This window comes from Oncorhynchus masou, chromosome 8, assembly GCF_036934945.1.
Source record: "Oncorhynchus masou masou isolate Uvic2021 chromosome 8, UVic_Omas_1.1, whole genome shotgun sequence".
In the NCBI taxonomy this organism is placed as follows: Eukaryota; Metazoa; Chordata; class Actinopteri; order Salmoniformes; family Salmonidae; genus Oncorhynchus; species Oncorhynchus masou.
This window is the reverse complement of record NC_088219.1, coordinates 45,764,116-45,784,512: the sequence shown is the minus strand read 5'-3', so window position 1 is coordinate 45,784,512 and position 20,397 is coordinate 45,764,116. Positions and strand designations below refer to the sequence as shown.

General features: G+C 42.4%; 1 pseudogene; it reads left to right on the top strand.

Annotated features, from left to right (window-relative positions):
• The window catches only part of LOC135543832 (DENN domain-containing protein 1A-like), a 161,739-nt pseudogene that overhangs the window by 88,117 nt on the left and 53,225 nt on the right, over positions 1 to 20,397 (top strand).

Sequence of the window (20,397 nt, the reverse complement as noted above, 5' to 3'; positions counted from 1 at the left end):
AGCTACAATACCAGGTCATGTACCATCACTTTGCAAGGAGATGTAATCACTACAGCTGACAATCTACTTAACTCTGAGGACTGGGCTTTATGAAAGCACTTGTCAGATCGGAAACATGTCTAGTTCCAGTAGCCAGGCACTTGACACCAAATAAAACCTTCAACATTTAGCCAAGTCAGCTTGTATGTGATATACGTTGCGAAGTAAACGGAGCCTGGCCGACAGCCGTAGTAGCACTGAGATACATCCAAATTAAATTCAGTGGGATGTTTCACACTCCCCGTCCATTCCTTTTACTACTTCTCTAATCGGCCCAGTCTACTCCGCTCCCAGACACCTTTAAAAAGCCCCCCTGGCATAAGACCCTGCTGCGGTCCCTGGGGGCCCGCTACTTCGTCCAGCTGTTTTACCTGAGCCTTTCGAGTCACTCATCTGCTTTTGTTTAACCCCTGACCCCCCGAAACAATGCTTCGCCAAAAGTTCTGAGGGGCCGACGGCGAGGAAATAGAGGAAGTGTTTGGTTACAAATGAAACAGGCACTAGCGCGACAAAATAAATTGTCGTGGAGCAGGAGTGCTGCCACGGCCAGCCTATGGCACGAGGGCGTCAGGCTCGTAAAGTTTTAACACGGCCCAGTCTCTGCCAACAGTTTTTTTAAGGGGCTTGGGAGTGGTGTCGGACGCGGATGCGGGACAGTGGAGGGCTGTTATGTCGTGTGTGAGTGTGCATAAGAAAATACAGCTTATACACCTGGCATACCACATGGTACCGTGTCGGTGTCATTGCACTTTAAATTGTATGCGGACAAAATGGAAACTGTAAAAATGTCTTCCACAGTTTCTCTTCCCACTGGTCAATGGCCCTGTGACATTGTGTGGTTATTATGAGAAGGCCATGAACAAACTGTATATCCCGAGAGCATGACATAAATGCAGGTAACTGCTCCCTTTCTTTGGCCTTGGCTCTTTCCTTCATTTTTTTCCTTCATGTCTTCCTTGACATCTCAAGTCGCTGGAGTTCCCATTCAAAATTATTTATTATCCCTTGACATAAAATATCACTGAATTAATGCATAGCATCTCAGTATATATACACCTGTTTTGAAAGGCCCCAGAGTCTGCAACACCACTAAGCAAGGGCCACCAACAAAGAGACCAAAGATAACGCTGAAGGAGCTGCAAAGATCCACAGCGTAGATTGGAGTAACTGTCCATAGGACCACTTTAAGCCACACACTCCACAGAGCCTTGTTTTACGGAAGAGTGGCCAGAATAAAGCCATTGCCAAAAGAAAAAAGTAAGCAAACACATTTGGTGTTCGCCAAAAGGCATGTGGGAGACTCCCCAAACATTTGGAAAAAGGTACTCTGGTCAGATTCAGGTACTCTAACACCTCTCATCACCCCGAGAATACCATCCCATGTTTTTCATCTACAGGGACTGGGAAACTGGTCAGAATTGAAGGAATGATGGATGGTGCTAAATATAGGGAAATTCTTGAGTGTAATCTTTTTCAGTCTTCCAGAGATTTGAGACTGGGACGGAGGTTCACCTTCCAGCAGGACAATGACCCTAAGCATACTTCTAAAGCAACACTTGAGTGGTTTAACCTGTCTAGGACTGGGGTTCCGCTAGAGCCAGTGAAAGTGCAGGGCACCAAATTCAAAACAAACAAAAATCTCATAATTAAAATTCCTCAAGTATTTTACACCATTTTAAAGATAAAATTCTCGTTAATCCAGCCACATTGTCTGATTTCAAAAAGGATTTACAGCGAAAGCACCACAAACAATTGTTAGGTCACCACCAAGCCACAGAAAAACACAGCCATTTTTTCCAGGCAAAGGGAGGAATCACAAAAAGCAGAAATATAGATAAAATGTATCACTAACCTTTGATGATCTTCATCAGATGACACTCGTAGTACTTCATGTTACACAATACATGTATGTTTTGTTTGATGAAGTTCATATTTATATAAAAAAATCAGAGTTTACATTGGCGCGTTACGTTCAGTAGTTCTGAAACATGCGGTGATATTGCAGAGAGCCACATCAATTTACAGAAATACTCATAATAAACATTGATAAAGATACAACTATTATGCATGGAACTTTAGATAAACTTATCCTTAATGCAACCGCTGTGTCAGATTTTAACAAATCTTTACGGAGAAAGAAAACCATGCAAATCTAAGTACAGCCTTTAGACAACAAAGCACCCCAAAAGATACCATTCAAACAGTTTTATAAACTTCAGAGTGTTTTCTATCCAATACTAATAATAATATGCATATATTAGCATCTGGGACATAGTAGGAGGCAGTTCACTCTGGGCACGCTATTCATCCAAAAGTGAAAATGCTGCCCCCTATCCCAAAAAGGTTAAGGGGAAATATTTAAATTTATTGGAATGGCCTAGTGAAAGCCCATATCTCAATCCAATAGAGAGTCTGTGGTATAACTTAAAGATTGCTGTACAACAGCGGAACCCATACAACTTGAAGGAGCTGGAGCAGTTTTGCCTTGAGGAATGGGCAAAAATCCCAGTGGTTAGATGTGCCAAGCTTATAGAGACATACCCCAAGAGACTTGCAGCTGTAATTTCTGCAAAAGGTGGCTCTACAAAGTATTGACTTTGGGGGGATGAATAGTTATGCATGCTCAAGTTCTCTGTTTTTTTGTCTTGTTTCTTGGTTGTTTCACAAGAAAAAATATTTTGCATCTTCAAAGTGGTAGGCATGTTGTGTAAATCAAATGATACAAACCCCCCAAACATCTATTTTAATTCCAGGTTGTAAGGCAACAAAATAGGAAAAATGCCAAGGGGGGTGAATTCTTTCGCAAGCCACTGTATATCCAATATAGTTTATATAATCAATTGAGTCATAATTGAACAAATACAAATGCAACTGCCAGATACTTCATACTAGGGCTGGGCAATATATAGAATTCATTTGATGTCTTTGCTCTATATTCCAAATGCCTGCATTACAGAATCCAAGTTTTTTTGTATCTTTCTTTTTATGAGCATTGACGTTAGCTTGTTATCATGGTGTTTTTGATCTCGTCTCTTTCACTCTTTCTATGCGGGGCTCCATCCCAATTACACCAGAGATATGTATATAATGAGGAGATGCTCATGTCTCCGCCCTAGCAATGAGAGTCATTGTTCCAAAATTGGGAAGGCTGGCGACAAGCTTAGGTTCAAAACAAGCGCATAGAAACGCATTTGGTTTATTTTGGACAAATTTTGCAGAGAGGGAAACCTCTCGCTTGGCCTCTTTCTCCCAAGCCCCTCCTCCTACCACTCACAACAACAACGATGAGAGATCACTTCTTCCTCTCTGACAAACGGTTTCAAATCGCAGTTTGGTCCAACAGAATGGGTCAAATGGACACCGAAACGCATGGAGACATTATTTTACTGTAATAGAGAAGAAGAGAAGTTCACTTTTTGAACCATACCCTGTTTCTTTCAACTCCAGAGCAGACAGTACTAAAATGGATGTACCAATGAGCATTCATGCTGGAAAATGAATGCTCAGTTTGTCGCATGCGCATTATGGTACCACGTATCGCTAGCAGCATTTTAGTCAAATACAGATTTTTATACTAGCTGTTTGGATGATTGTGTTTTATAAAGTGCAATAAGCATTAAACAGTTATATAAGGAGTTGGCAACTCATTGACACTGCGAAATAAGGTAGGTCACTTGATTTCAACATCTGAACAAAGTGGACAGGCTAGCATGCTGTTCAAACAGTTGGAGACAGACAGTGTTCATAACAATTCAACTGTTTTGCCTTGTTAGCTGAATTCAGAGCTTGTGAAATTGTACCTAGAAATGTTCCCTATGCACAAAAAGCTTATTTCTCTTTATTTTCTTGCACAAATTTGTTTACATCCCTGTTAATGCGCATTTCTCCTTTGCCAAGATAATCCATCCACCTGACAGGTGTGACATATTAAGAAGCTGATTAAACAGCATGATCATTACACAGTTTTAGAGAGTTTCGCAGTACGTCCAACCGGACCCACAACTGCAGACCAAGTGTAACCACCCATCCCAGGATTTCTTCACCTGCAGGATCGTCTGAGACGAGCCACCCAGATAGCTGATGAAACTGTGGGTTTGCACAACCAAAGATTTTCTGTACAAACTGTCAGAACCCGTCTCAGGCAAGCTCATCTGCGTGCTTGTCAACCACACCCGGGCCTTGACCTGGCATCATAACCGACTTCAATGCTCACTTTCGATGGCCACTGGCACTTGAGAAGTGTGCTCTTCACGGATAAATCCCAGTTTCAACTGTAGCAGATGGCAGACAACAGAATGCATGGCGTCGTGCGGGGGAGTGGTATGCTGATGTCAACATTGTGAACAGAGTGCCCTATGGTGGCGATGGGGTTATGGTATGGGTAGGCATAAGTTACGAACAATGAACACAATTGAAGTTTGTCAATGGCAATTTGAATGCACAGAAATACCGTGACGAGATCCTGAGGCCCATTGTTGTGCCCTTCATCCGCCGCCATCACCTCCTGTTTCAGTTCTTCTGTGGCCTGCATACTCACCAGACATGTCACCCATTGAGAATGATTGGGAAGCTCTGGGTCGATGTTCACGCCAGCGTGTTCCAGTTCCCGCCTGTATTCAGCAACTTCTCACAGCCATTGTAGAGAAGTGAGACAACATTCCACAGCCTAATCAACTCTGTGTGAAGGAGATGTATTGCGCTGCATGAGGCAAATAGTTGTCACACTAGATACTGACTGGATTTCTGATCCACGCCCCTACTTGTTTTCAAAGGAATCTGTGAACAACAGATTCATATCTGTATCCCCAGTAATGGAAAATCCATAGATTAGGGCCAAAGTAATATATTTCAATTGATTTACTTAATGTGAACTGTAACTTTTATTCCGTATATTTATTTCTTAACTTTTTGTTGCATTTTTTTTCTTTCTTTTTATGTCATGTTACAGTCTATGTAGGGACGGACACTGTAAATTAGCGCAAGCTAAAGTGTTCTGTTGCAATGCATCTTACTTTTGTAAATTGCAATGTCAATGTTATTGATTAACGGAGCAAAGTACAGCGAGATCCTTGATGAAAACCTGCTCCAGAACACTCAGGACGAGGGTTCACCTTCCAACATGACAACGACGCTAAGCACACAGCCAAGACAACATCAGGAGTGACTTTGGGACAAGTCTCTGAATGTCCTTGAGTGGCCCAGCCAGAGCCCGAACTTGAACCCGATCAAACTTCTCTGGAAAGATCTGAAAACAGCTGTCCAGCGAAGTTCCCCATCCAACCCGGCAGATCTTGAGAGAATCTGCAGAGAAACTCCCCAAATATAGGTGTGCCAGGCTTGTAGCGTCATACCCAAGAAGACTCTAGGCTTTAATTGCTGCCAAACGTGCCTTTAACAAAGTACTGAGTAAAGGTTCTGAATATTTATGTAAATGTGATATTTCATTTTTTTGCGCAAGCGAACGTGTTCTGGAAGCAATGCATCTTACTGTTGTAAATTGCAATGTCAATGTTACTGCATCTGTCTTTACTCAAAAAAACTTTAATTATACACTGCTCAAAAAAATAAAGGGAACACTAAAATAACACATCCTAGATCTGAATGAATTAAATAGTATTGTTAAATATTTTTTCTTTACATAGTTGAATGTGCTGACAACAAAATCACACAAAAATTATCAATGGAAATCAAATTTATCAACCCATGGAAGTCTGGATTTGGAGTCACACTCCAAATTAAAGTGGAAAACCACACTACAGGCTGATCCAACTTTGATGTAATGTCCTTAAAACAAGTCCAAATTAGGTTCAGTAGTGTGTGTGGCCTCCACGTGCCTGTCTGTCCTCCATACAACACCTGGGCATGCTCCTGATGAGGTGGCAGATGGTCTCCTGAGGGATCTCCTCCCAGACCTGGACTAAAGCATCTGCCAACTCCTGGACAGTCTGTGGTGCAACGTGGCGTTGGTGGATGGAGCGAGATGTGATGTCCCAGATGTGCTCAATTGGATTCAGGTCTGGGGAACGGGCGGGCCAGTCCATAGCATCAATGCGTTCCTCTTGCAGGAACTGCTGACACACTCCAGCCACATGAGGTCTAGCATTGTCTTGCATTAGGAGGAAACCAGGGCCAACCGCACCAGCATATGGTCTCATCTCGGTACCTAATGGCAGTCAGGCTACCTCTGGCGAGCACATGGAGGGCTGTGCGGCCCCCCAAAGAAATGCCACCCCACACCATGACTGACCCACCGCCAAACCGGTCATGCATCATGCTGGAGGATGTTGCAGGCAGCAGAACGTTCTCCACGGTGTCTCCAGATTCTGTCACGTATGTCACATGTGCTCAGTGTGAACCTGCTTTCATCTGTGAAGAGCACAGGGCGCCAGTGGTGAATTTGCCAATCTTGGTGTTCTCTGGCAAATGCCAAACGTCCTGCACGGTGTAGGGCTGTAAGCACAACTCCCACCTGTGGACGTCGGGCCCTCATACCACCCTCATGGAGTCTGTTTCTGACCATTTGAGCAGACACATGCACATTTGTGGCCTGCTGGAGGTCATTTTGTAGGGCTTTGGCATTGCTCCTCCTGCTCCTCCTTGCACAAAGGCGGAGGTAGCGGTCCTGCTGCTGGGTTGTTGCCCTCCTACGACCTCTTCCACGTCTCCTGATGTACTGGCCTGTCTCCTGGTAGCGCCTCCATGCTCTGGACACTACGCTGACAGACACAGCAACCCTTCTTGCCACAGCTCACATTGATGTGCCATCCTGAATGAGTTGCACTACCTGAGCCACTTGTGTGGGTTGTAGACTCCGTCTCATGCTACCACTAGAGTGAAAGCACCGCCAGCATTCAAAAGTGACCAAAACATCAGCCAGGAAGCATAGGAACTGAGAAATGGTCTGTGGTCACCACCTGCAGAACCACTCCTTTTTTGGGGGTGTCTTGCTAATTGCCTAAAATGTCCACCTGTTGTCTACTCCATTTGCACAACAGCATGGGACATTTATTGTCAATCAGTGTTGCTTCCTAAGTGGACAGTTTGATTTCACAGAAGTGTGATTGACTTGGAGTTACATTGTGTTGTTTAAGTGTTCCCTTTATTTTTTCGAGCAGTGTATATAAATACTCTTTGTATTCCAGTTGTCATTGGCCATACCTATCATAGCCCTTTTCTATCATGGGCCATTGTTGATGTTCTCCACTACATTCATGAGAAATGAGGCCAGGCCTCATTAGGAGGCAGTAGCTGTGGAGGGGAAAAAAGGGAGAGGACAAGTTGGTGGGATGCACAGCTTGGAATAATCCTCGCTCCCAACACTGATCCCCCTTGCAGAGTCAAGGATGTTTAGCGTTCATCTAGGCTAATGAAATGCAGAATACTAAAGGACCGGCGAGCGGCTCCTGGTACATAGACTCTGCACCCAGAACAGAATCGGCAGCCGTTGCGCATGCAGGTCACATACTAACCTCGTACCCTCCATACTAAAATCCCCCTCTTTTTTTCGTGGTAAAAAAATGCATTGCATATTTTAGCGTATCATTTTTTTTATGTAGACCCAACCAGAGCACCTTGCAGCTTTGTACATGAAAAAAAAGAACACTTCTCCCACACTAAACAGATTTAGAAGCTGGTCTATAAGCGGAGTTAAAGTCCCTGGGGAGAAACTGATTCGTACTCTATGCGGCTTCAGCTTTCCATGAGAGGTTTGAGCCAGGCCTTTTTCCTAGACACAGACAAATGCGGATGGACAGAGATGTACACACACACCCTCACAACCACCATACACACAGACCTCCCTGCCTACGCCGCTCCCTGAGGTGCATGGTGGCTTCTCGCTACCGCTGAGTGACACAGTCAAGGTGTGTTTAATCTGAAGAAGGTCACCCAGCAGCAGCCTCATCTCTTAATCCCCCCTCCCCAGTCCTCTCTCACCCCCATGGGACAGACAGCATCAATGGAGAACGCTGTCAGTGGTGAAACAGGATCGCCTAGGCCTTCCCTGGGATGGAGGGAGGGAAAGAACACAACAGGAAAGTGTAGCTGGGGATACTTTGAGTTCCGAGTTTTCGGCTTGAGATCTGATCCCCCCCAGAGCTAATGCCTAGACTTTAGCTCGAAGGGCATCTAGTGTTGAGTCACACACACTTCATACCCGTTTGGTTATACCTACATAGGAATGCAATAGACACCTGCAGGGTACTTTAGTTTTTTTTTGCATGTTCATTCCCAAGTGTGTATTCCAGTAAAGCCAGCCTGTTTTTGTTTATGGTAATAGTGTAGCTGATAAGGTCTTATTGCTATCTCAGATTTGCTATTAGTTTTTTTTATGTGGGTGAACCGACAATCTGCTTGGTCTAATTAATTTAAAGGCTTTTCTGATTGGTTGCTTTCATTCCATTAACCCCTGATACCAGGGATGCACTTAATGTTCTCCAGGGTTTATCTAGATTTTAATGGTCAAGTCAACACATTACTGGTAATCTGTACCAAGACAGGTATGAAAGTATACCAATCCTGGCAGAGCATGGAAAGAGCAAGAGTGTCTGGTTTTGAACTAACCTGAAACTTTAGATGTAAGAATTTGCATCAATAGATGGGCAAAACTAATTGATTCACCATTGTTTTCGGGAATCGATAAAAACCGAAGCCACACTTTTTTTGGCCTAGAATTTGAATAGAGGCATATGATCCTTGAATAATACCTGGATGAAGGCCGAAGGAGGATTAAGCACAAAGTGGTCATAGGAAAGACTCGTCAAGGAGACAGTTGGTGTCAGCCATGCGATCTCAAGCGAGGGTAATGGGTGGTGGTGGGGAAGGGGAAGGGTGGGTTGGTAAAGCTTGTGCCAATGTCCGCTACGGTAATGAGCAAGAGAACCCCTCTTGGCGGGCACATTCAAGGCCGACTGGCAGTCGCAATTAAATGCGACGAGGAGGTGTAGCCCCGCAATCAGCCCCCTCTATAGCCTCCGAATGTAAATAAAAATGGGCCCAGTCAAATTAGCCTTGCCAGCAGAGCTCGCCCGTTAAACCTGTCTCTGTAATGAGGGAACTGTGGCATTTCAGCAGGTCTCCAAACCCATCCTGGACTCATTCAGCGAAGCAACAAGCGCTGGTGTGTGTCTTGTCAAGATATTATAAATAGCGCTGAGGACTTCAACAACTTTGCTCGCAGGAGAGAGAAAGAGAAATAGAGGGATAGATGGTTGATGGGTCCTATTAGACATATTTATCCCCCTCTTTGTCTCGCTCAATATCCACTCTCCCATCATTTTATGTTTGTCTCTTGTTTTTCCCCACATTTTTGTCATATGCCTTCCTCATGCACTCCTCTGCTTTTTCATTCACCTTTGGCTACCTCCCTCCCCTCTCACCCTTCTCCCCTCTCCTCCCTTTACCCCTTGCACTTACCCCTCTCTAGCCCCTGTACCTCTCTTATCTCTTTCCCCTCTCTCTCTTCTCTCCCTCGTTCACCTGGTCACCCTCAGAGCCAGAGGAGAAGAAAGAGAGCACGACTCCTGTTCTGTATTCTTGACGACCTCAAGAATACCCCCTGAATGCTCATTGCTGGCCACACACAGACACACAAGCACAGCTGCTGTCAGATAAATGACTTGGTGAGTGAGAACCAAACCATGTAGAGGAACCACTGGAGTTGACACACCACTGCTCACTGTGTCCACTTCCCCCGTCTCTCTCACTCTCAGATATAACTGTCTTGATGACAGCTACTTCCCCTATTATTTACATTCCATGGGATGGGGTACAAAAACATTGCGGGTGCCCTGGACATATTGGTAACAGGGTAATGTACAAGATAACCAATATAAGGATGTGTGTGGATGGAATGGTGATGGAAGGCACTATACAGTCATTCATAATACATTAGACACGGCAGTCTATAGTGTTTATCTGAAATTCTCAACTATGTGTTTCTTTTCTTACAGCTATCTGCCTTGGTTGGAGGTGTTCTACAAGTTTCTCAATATCCTGGCTGACTACACAATCAAAGGCCAGGTCAGTGTGGACAAGATGCCGCCGACATACATGGTTGCCCAGTTCCCAGTTTGCAGTATTATTTTATTTCTTACATTATTTGCTCAGAATGTTTTTTTGCATCATTACCTACTGCTGCAAATAATTTTGGGATATTAGATCGGCGGTCACTAACTAGTGTTTCGACCAGAAATTAAACTTTTCTGAATTGTATCCTTTGTCCGTACCCATTCATCATGAATTTCCACTCATCCCAGTGGCTACACCTAGATGCCGTCGATGGAGAAGAGGAATACGGAGTGGGCCTTTAGTCTGACTCAGGAGGCATGCATGCCACCCACCGCTTACGAGTATATTACTCGTTAATGTTCATTCCCTGGACATACTCTGATTCACGGAATCATGGTTCTCTCCAGATGTATTGTCCCTGTCCATACAGCCAATGGTATTCTCTGTACATGGTGCGGACAGGGAGAAAGTACTCTCCAGGAAAAAGAAAGGTGGAGGTGGATGTTTTATGATTAACCATTCATGGTGTGATTGTGGTAATGTATAGGAACTCAAATCCTTTTGTTCTCCGAATCTGGAATACCTCACTATGAAATACCTCCCGCATTACTTCCCGAGAGAATTGTCTTCGGTCATTGTCACATATATTCCCCCTCAAGCAGACACTGTGAAGGCTACTCCCCCTTCCGGGACAGCTACAAGGCCCTCCCCTGCCCTCCCTTCGGGCAAATCAGATCACACCTCCATTCTGCTCCTTCTTTCCTATAGGTAGAAACTTAAACAGGAAGTACCTGCGATGAGGACTGTTCAACATTGGTCTGACCAATCAGAATCTATGCTTCAAGATTATTTTGATCACGCGGACTGGGGTATATTCCAAATATCCTCTTTAATAATGTGTCCATACTGTTTTACCCACTTCATATTTATATACTGTATTCTAGTCAAGGCTCCGCTTACAGTGTATTTGGAAAGTATCCAGACCTCTTGATGCACATTTTGATACGTTACAGCATTATTTTAAAATTTATGAAATATTATTTTTTTCCTCAGCAATCTACACACAACACCCATAATGGCAAACAGAAAACAGAAAACAGAAAACAAAACATTTTTTCAAATGTATTAAAAATAGGAAACTAACACCTTATTTACGTATGTATTCAGACCCTTTGCTATGAGACTCAAAATTGAGCTTGTTTCTGCAGCATTGAAGGTCCCCAAGAACACAGTGGCCTCCATCATTCTTAAATGGAAGAACTTTGGAACCATCAAGAATCTTCCTAGAGCTGGCATCCCGGCCAAGCTGAGGAATTTGGGGAGAAGGGCTTTGGTCAGGGAGGTGACTAAGAACTCGATGGAGTTACTCTGTTGAGATGGGTTAACTTTTCAGGACAACCATCTCTGCAGCACTCCACCAATCAGGCCTTTATAGTAGAGTCGCCAGACTGAATCCACTCCTCAGTAAAAGGCACAAGACAGCCCGCTTGGAGTTTGCCAAAAGGCACATAAAGGTCTCTCAGACCATGAGAAACAAGATTCTCTGGTCTGATGAAACCAAGTTTGAACTCTTTGGCCTGAATGCCATGCGTCACATCTAGAGGAAACCTGGCACCATTCCTACGCTGTTTTTCAGTGGCAGGGACTGGGAGACTAGTCAGGATCAAGGCAAAGATGAACAGAGCATATTACAGAAAGATCCTTGATGAAAACCTGCTCCAGAGCGCTCTAGACGAAGATTCACCTTCCAACTGGACAATGACCCTAAGCACACAGCCAAGACAACGCAGGAGTGACTTTGGAAGAAGTCTCTGAACATCTTTGGAAAGATCTGAAAACAGCTGTGCAGCGACACTCCCCATCTAACCTGACATATCTTGAGGGAATCTGCAGAGAAGAATGGGAGAAACTTCCTAAATACAGGTGTGCTAAACTTGTAGTGTCATACCCAAGAAGACTCAAGGCTTTAATTGCTGCCAAAGGTGCAAAGGTTCTGAATACTTATGTAAATGTGATATTTCATTTTTTTTTGCAAATATTTGTAAAAACCTGTTTTTGCTTTGTCATTATGAGGTGTGTAGATTGATGAGGAAAAAACAACAATTGAATCCATTTTACAATAAGGCTGTAAACTAACAAAATGTGGAAGAAGTCAAGGGTTCTGAATACTTTTTGAAGCCACTGTATATAATTACTGCTGTAATCGCCTGTTCTACTCATATACTGTCCATAATGTTTATACACGCCATCATATACGTATACATTTATTTTCTGGGCTCTGACATTGCTTATTCTAATGTTTCTTAATTTCTTAATTCCTTTATTTATATTTTTTGCATTTGCATGTATTGTTTTGTATTGCTAGGTATTCCTGCACTGTTGGAGCTTGGAACATAAGCATTTTCCTACACCTGCGATAACATCTGCAAAATATGTGTACACGACCAATATAAATGTATTTGATTTGTTTTCAATTATGGTGATAATTGTGGCTCGGGTGAACCTTGTTGATGGTAATAGATCACAACTGTTGATGTAAAAGGGGCTTTATAAAATATATTTGATTTAGTTAGGTAGAGAGGAGATTCAGCAAATCTTAAAAGAGAGTGGAAGTAATTTTTTTTTTTAAAGCTTGTTTATTTTTAAATGTAGAACCAAAAGGTTTTGGCTCTTGGCCTTAATCAGAGTACAGTGCCTTAAGAAAGTATTCATACCCTTTGATTTATCCCACATTTTATTGTGTTACAGCCTGAATTCAAAATTGATTAAATATTTTAAAAATCTCACCCATCTACACACAATATCTCATAATGACAAAGTGAAAATGTTTTTTGAAATCTTTGCAAATTTATTGAGAATAAAATATTGAAATATCTCATTTACATAAGTATTCACACCCCTGATTCAATACTTTATAGAAGCGCCTTTGGCAGCGATTACAGCTGTGAGTCTTTCTGGGTAAGTTTCCAAGAGCATTCCACACCTGGATTGTGCAACATTTGACCATTTATTGTTTTCAAAATTCTTTATGTTCTGTCAAATCGGTTGTTGGTCATTGCTTGACAACCATTTTCAGGGGTTGCCATAGATTTTCAAGTAGTTTTAAGTCAAAACTGTACTCGAACATTCACTGTCTTCTTGGTAAGGAACTTCAGTGTAAATTTGTCCTTGTGTTTTAGGTTATTATCCTGATGAAAGGTGAATTAATCTCCCAGTGTCTGGTGTAAAACACTGAACCATGTTTTCCTCTAGGATTTTGCCTGTGCTAAGCACCACTCCATAATTTTCTTTGGTTCTGAAACACTCCTCAGTCCTTAATGATTACCAGCATACCCAAACATGATGCGGCCCACCACTATGATTGAAAATATGGAGAGTGGTACTCTGTAATGTGTTCTATTGGATTTGCCCGAAACGCATTACTTTGTATTCAGGACAAAAATGTAATTGCTTTGCCACATTTCTTGCATTATTACATTAGTGCCTTGTTGCAAACAGGATTCATGTTTTAGAATATTTGTATTCCGTACAGGTTTCCTTCTTTCTTTCCCTCTGTCAATTAGGTTAGTATTTTGGAGTAAATACAATGTTGTTGATCAATCCTCAGTTTTCTTCTATCACTGCCATTAAACTCTGTAACTGCTTTAAAGTCACCATTGACCTCACGGTGAAATCCCTAAGCAGTTCCTATGCTTTCCAGCAACTGAGTTAGGAAGGACACCTGTAACTTTTGTATTGATACACCATCCAAATTTGAATTAATAACTTCACCATGTTCAGTGTCTGCTGTTTTATTTTGACCAATCTACCGTTTGGTACCCTTCTTTGCGAGGCATTGGAAAACCTCCCTGGTCTTTGTTGTTCAATCTGTTTGAAATTTTAGGCTTGCCTAGTTAAATAGCTAGGCTTGCCTAGTTAAATAAAGTTTAAATAAAATACATGTAAAAAGTGTTTAGGCTTGCCATAACAAAGGGTTTTAATGCTTATTGACTAAAGACATTTCAACTTTTAATTTTTAATGAATATCTTAACATAAAAAAAAATGTAATTCCACTTTGACATTATGGGGTATTGTGTGAAGGTCATTTTGAATTCAGGCTGTAACAACAAAATGTGGAAAAGGTCAAGGGGTATGAATCATTTTTGAAGGTAGCTAGAGGCAGACAGAGATTTTCACTGCAGGAGACTGTCACCTTTCTTTGTCTTTGCCTGTGTTTTTGGTGGCAGCCAATCCCATCTAATATTAAGGTGGTGTCCCCTCTGTCAGAGCTGCCACCCCACTGACAAACATCTCTCACCCACTCTATTCTGGCAGCAGCTTTGTTCCTAATCTTCTCTTTCCTATTTGAAAAGAAAAGAGATTGATTGACATTTACCTCTCATTTCCCCTGCAACTCTGTTTACTGTAAAACTATAATAATAAAATATTATTATTACTACTCAACATATTAACAAACATATTACTCTCTGCACACGTAGTGATACTGATGTGAAAAGTGTATTGTGTCCAAAAAAAGACATGTCATTCAGGGTAACAATCAAGTGGAGCTTAATGGTAGGAACTCCGGTATTTTTCATAATGCATTCGGAGCACTCTGGCGAACAGCTGTTCAGTCCTCAGCATTTATTTTTATTTTATTTAACTAGGCAAGTCAGTTAACAAATTCATATTTTCAATGACGGCCTAGGAACAGTGGGTTAACTGCCTGTTTAGGGGCAGAACGACAGATTCGTACTTTGTCAGCTCAGGGATTTGAACTGGCAACATTTCTGTTACTAGTCCAACACTCTAAGCACTAGGCTACCCAGCCTTGCAGTATTGTTGTTTATGTTTCTAATTTGCTGTGCTCTCAGCACCCAGACAAAGCCCTATACCTGGGAGATAGTGAACAGAGAGTATACTGTGGGATAATAATTATTCCAGACATCACACATTTGTCTAAGTAATCCATATCAAAAAGTATTTGGTTTTTGTTTAGCCATTAACAGGATAAAGAGACATTTTGTTATAAACTGGGAGTATGTTGTAAAATTGGATACCATAGGCCAGGGATGAGCAACTGGCGGCCTGTGGTCCTCATTTTGTAGGCCCATGGATGAATTTCCCAAAAATTTTAAATAAAGAAAGAGAACTCAGTCGGAGTCTCAAGTTAATATTGAGAGTTAGAATAGTAGAATAAACAAGGTGAAATTTCGGAATGTGGTTGTGTATCGGTGGTTTTTCTTTGTTATATCAGTCACTGACAGTCACTCAATTAGCCATGTCAGCTAAAAAAAATGTGATCGACAAGTTAGTCTAGCCAGCTGTAGAAATCATTGTCAAATTACCAACTGGGGTAATCATGCCAAATAACGTCCCCCAGTCAGAAAGTGTCCCCCTCTGCATCACAATGGGATTCGATACAATATTAGCGTCCGTCGCTATATCATCGGTATGATGACCTAATGTGTCTAATTTTGGTGATCATTAGAGCCTTAATGACTTTCTTTTCATCTCCGTTATGTAAAACAAAGCAGATTTCCGCGATAATAAGATGAAAACATTACTTCAAACCACTTTTGGGTTCCTTGTTAACATTTCAACAACATGAAATCAATATCTTAAACGTCTCTATGTTTTGGAAATAGCAAAGAAAACGTGTAATCTGCTTGACACATTAAAGTTACTTATCTTACAGATCACAAAGTCAGCTAATTTCCACTCCATTCATATGCCAATCTGTTTGAGTCATGCACTGGCTTGTCTGGCTGTCATGTTTATATTTTACCTGCACTTCCCTTGTTTTTTAAAGTATTATTTCAGTAGTCCTCTATGATGATTGATTTTGTTCTATCTCACATAGCTAATTAGTACACCCCTGTGGTTGAATATATATGTACATATAGGTCCAAGGATACAACTATGAATCATGTTACTTTAACAAATAACATTTATTTTCGCGTATTTTTGTTGTACACTAACATGGCAATCAGTCTGCAATACTTACTTATAGTGTGTGTAATAGAAAGGTGTTTGCAGTGCTAGTGTTTTTAGTTTATCTGTGTAGCTCACATTATGTGCCCAGTATGATATGGCTAGCAAACTTTATTAGCAGATAATGACAACATTACAATAACAGTGGCTTTAGATGATGTAATGAGATGGAGGAGGGGATGGAATGAGTGGGCAGATTGTTGGGCAATCAGATGTCACTAGATGCAGAATTTTGTCTGGAGAGAAAGAGTTAAAGGATAAGGAGAGAGGGGAGAGGCAGAATCCAGAGATGGGTGTGGCTAGTTCTTCCTGTCACTTGTCCTTGACAGGCAGCCAGTCTCAGTCAGGGGTTAGTTGGAAGCCCTCTCACCACGTAAAGGAACAGGCCGATATATATACATCATTTTTTTGGTTACATTTTTTTTTTACACGGTTTAATAAAGGCTGTTAAAACTTCTTATGGGCAGGTGGGACTGTAACGTCCCACCTGGCTAACATCCGGTGAAATTGCAGAGCGCGAAATTCAAACTACAGTATGATAAATATTTAACTTTCATAAAATCACAAGTCAGAAGTTTGCATACACTAAGTTGACTGTGCCTTTAAACAGCTTGGAAAATTGTAGAAAATTATGTCATTGCTTTAGAAGCTTCGGATAGGCTAATTTACATAATTCGAGTCAATTGGAGGTGTATCTGTGGATGTATTTCAAGGTCTACCTTCAAACTCAGTGCCTCTTTGCTTGACAACATGGGAAAATCAAAAGAAATCAACCAAGACCTCAGAAAAAATTGTAGACCTCCACAAGTCTGGTTCATCCTTGGGAGCAGTTTCCAAACGCCTGAAGGTACCACGTTCATCTGTACAAACAATAGTACGTAGTAAGTATAAACATCATGGGACCACGCAGCTGTCATACCGCTCAGGAAGGAGATGCGTTCTGTCTCCTAGAGATGAATGTACATCGGTGCGAAAAGTGAAAATCAATCCCAGAACAAGAGCAAAGGACCTTGTGAAGATGCTGGAGGAAACGGTGCAAAATTATCTACATCCACAATAAAAGTCTTATATCTATATAACCTGAAATTCTGCTCAGCAAATAAGAATCCACTGCTCCAAAACTGCAATAGAAATTACTACGGTTTGCAACTGCACATGGAGACAAAGATCATACTTTTTGGAGAAATGTCCTCTGGTCTGATGAAAGAAATATTTAACTCTTTGCTCATAATGACGATCGTTATGTTTGGAGGAAAAAGGGGGAGGCTTGCGAGCCAAAGAACACCATCCCAACCGTGAAGCACGGGGGTGGCAGCATCATGTTGTGGGGTGCTTTGCTACAGAAGGGACTGGTGCACTTCACAAAATAGATGGCATCATGAGGTAGGAAAATTATGTGGACATATTGAGCAACATCTCAAGACATCAGTCAGGAAGTTAAAGCTTGGTCGCAAATGAGTCTTCCAAATGGACAATGACCCCAAGCATGCTTCCAAAGTTGTGGCAAATTGACTTAAGGACAACAAAGTCAAGTTATTGGAGTGGCCATCACAAAGCCCTGACCTCAATCCTATAGAAAATGTGTGGGCAGAGCTGAATAAGCGTGTGTGTGCAAGGAGGCCTACAAACCTGACTCAGTTACACTGGCTCTGTCAGGAGGAATGGGACAAAATGCACCCAACTTATTGTGGGAAACTTCTGGAAGGCTACCCGAAACGTTTGACCCAAGTTCAAATCAAATCAAATCACATTTTATTTGTCACATACACATGGTTAGCAGATGTTAATGCGAGTGTAGCGAAATGCTTGTGCTTCTAGTTCCGGCAATGCAGTAATAACCAACAAGTAATCTAACTAACAATTCCAAAACTACTGTCTTATACACAAGTGTAAGGGGATAAAGAATATGTACATAAAGATATATAAATGAGTGATGGTACAGAGCAGCATAGGCAAGATACAGTCGCTGGTATCGAGTACAGTATATACATATGAGATGAGTATGTAAACAAAGTGGCATAGTTAAAGTGGCTAGTGATACATGTATTACATAAAGATGCAGTAGATCAAATCAAAATCAAATCAAATCAAATTTATTTATATAGCCCTTCGTACATCAGCTGATATCTCAAAGTGCTGTACAGAAACCCAGCCTAAAACCCCAAACAGCAAGCAATGCAGGTGTAGAAGCACGGTGGCTAGGAAAAACTCCCTAGAAAAGCCAAAACCTAGGAAGAAACCTAGAGAGGAACCAGGCTATGTGGGGTGGCCAGTCCTCTTCTGGCTGTGCCGGGTAGAGATTATAACAGAACATGGCCAAGATGTTCAAATGTTCATAAATGACCAGCATGGTCGAATAATAATAAGGCAGAACAGTTGAAACTGGAGCAGCAGCACGGCCAGGTGGACTGGGGACAGCAAGGAGTCATCATGTCAAGTAGTCCTGGGGCATGGTCCTAGGGCCGCGGTTCAGTTGAAACTGGAGCAGCAGCATGGCCAGGTGGACTGGGGACAGCAAGGAGTCATCATGTCAGGTAGTCCTGGGGCATGGTCCTAGGGCTCAGGTCCTCCGAGAGAGAGAAGGAGAGAATTAGAGAACGCACACTTAGATTCACACAGGACACCGAATTGGACAGGAGAAGTACTCCAGATATAACAAACTGACCCCAGCCCCCGACACATAAACTACTGCAGCATAAATACTGAAGGCTGAGACAGGAGGGGTCAGGAGACACTGTGGCCCCACCCGAGGACACCCCCGGACAGGGCCAAACAGGAAGGATATAACCCCACCCACTATGCCAAAGCACAGCCCCCACACCACTGGAGGGATATCTTCAACCACCAACTTACCATCCTGAGACAAAGCTGAGTATAGCCCGCAAAGATCTCCGCCACGGCACAACCCAAGGGGGGGCCAACCCAGACAGGATGACCACATCAGTGAATCAACCCACTCAGGTGACGCACCCCCTCAGGGACGGCATGAGAGAGCCCCAGCAAGCCAGTGACTCAGCCCCTGTAATAGGGTTAGAGGCAGAGAATCCCAGTGGAAAGAGGGGAACCGGCCAGGCAGAGACAGCAAGGGTGGTTCGTTGCTCCAGAGCCTTTCCGTTCACCTTCCCACTCCTGGGCCAGACTACACTCAATCATATGACCCACTGAAGAGATGAGTCTTCAGTAAAGACTTAAAGGTTGAGACCGAGTTTGCGTCTCTGACATGGGTAGGCAGACCGTTCCATAAAAATGGAGCTCTATAGGAGAAAGCCCTGCCTCCAGCTGTTTGCTTAGAAATTCTAGGGACAATTAGGAGGCCTGCGTCTTGTGACCGTAGCGTACGTGTAGGTATGTACGGCAGGACCAAATCAGAGAGATAGGTAGGAGCAAGCCCATGCAATGCTTTGTAGGTTAGCAGTAAAACCTTGAAATCAGCCCTTGCTTTGACAGGAAGCCAGTGTAGGGAGGCTAGCACTGGAGTAATATGATCAAATTTTTTGGTTCTAGTCAGGATTCTAGCAGCCGTATTTAGCACTAACTGAAGTTTATTTAGTGCTTTATCCGGGTAGCCGGAAAGTAGAGCATTGCAGTAGTCTAACCTAGAAGTGACAAAAGCATGGATTAATTTTTCTGCATCATTTTTGGACAGAAAGTTTCTGATTTTTGCAATGTTACGTAGATGGAAAAAAGCTGTCCTTGAAATGGTCTTGATATGTTCTTCAAAAGAGAGATCAGGGTCCAGAGTAACGCCGAGGTCCTTCACAGTTTTATTTGAGATGACTGTACAACCATTAAGATTAATTGTCAGATTCAACAGAAGATCTCTTTGTTTCTTGGGACCTAGAACAAGCATCTCTGTTTTATCCGAGTTTAAAAGTAGAAAGTTTGCTGCCATCCACTTCCTTATGTCTGAAACACATGCTTCTAGCGAGGGCAATTTTGGGGCTTCACCATGTTTCATTGAAATGTACAGCTGTGTATCATCCGCATAGCAGTGAAAGTTAACATTATGTTTTCGAATAACATCCCCAAGAGGTAAAATATATAGTGAAAACAACAGCGGTCCTAAAACGGAACCTTGAGGAACACCGAAATTTACAGTTGATTTGTCAGAGGACAAACCATCCACAGAGACAAACTGATATCTTTCCGACAGATAAGATCTAAACCAGGCCAGAACTTGACCGTGTAGACCAATTTGGGTTTCCAATCTCTCCAAAAGAATGTGGTGATCGATGGTATCAAAAGCAGCACTAAGGTCTAGGAGCACGAGGACAGATGCAGAGCCTCGGTCCGATGCCATTAAAATGTCATTTACCACCTTCACAAGTGCCGTCTCAGTGCTATGATGGGGTCTAAAACCAGACTGAAGCATTTCA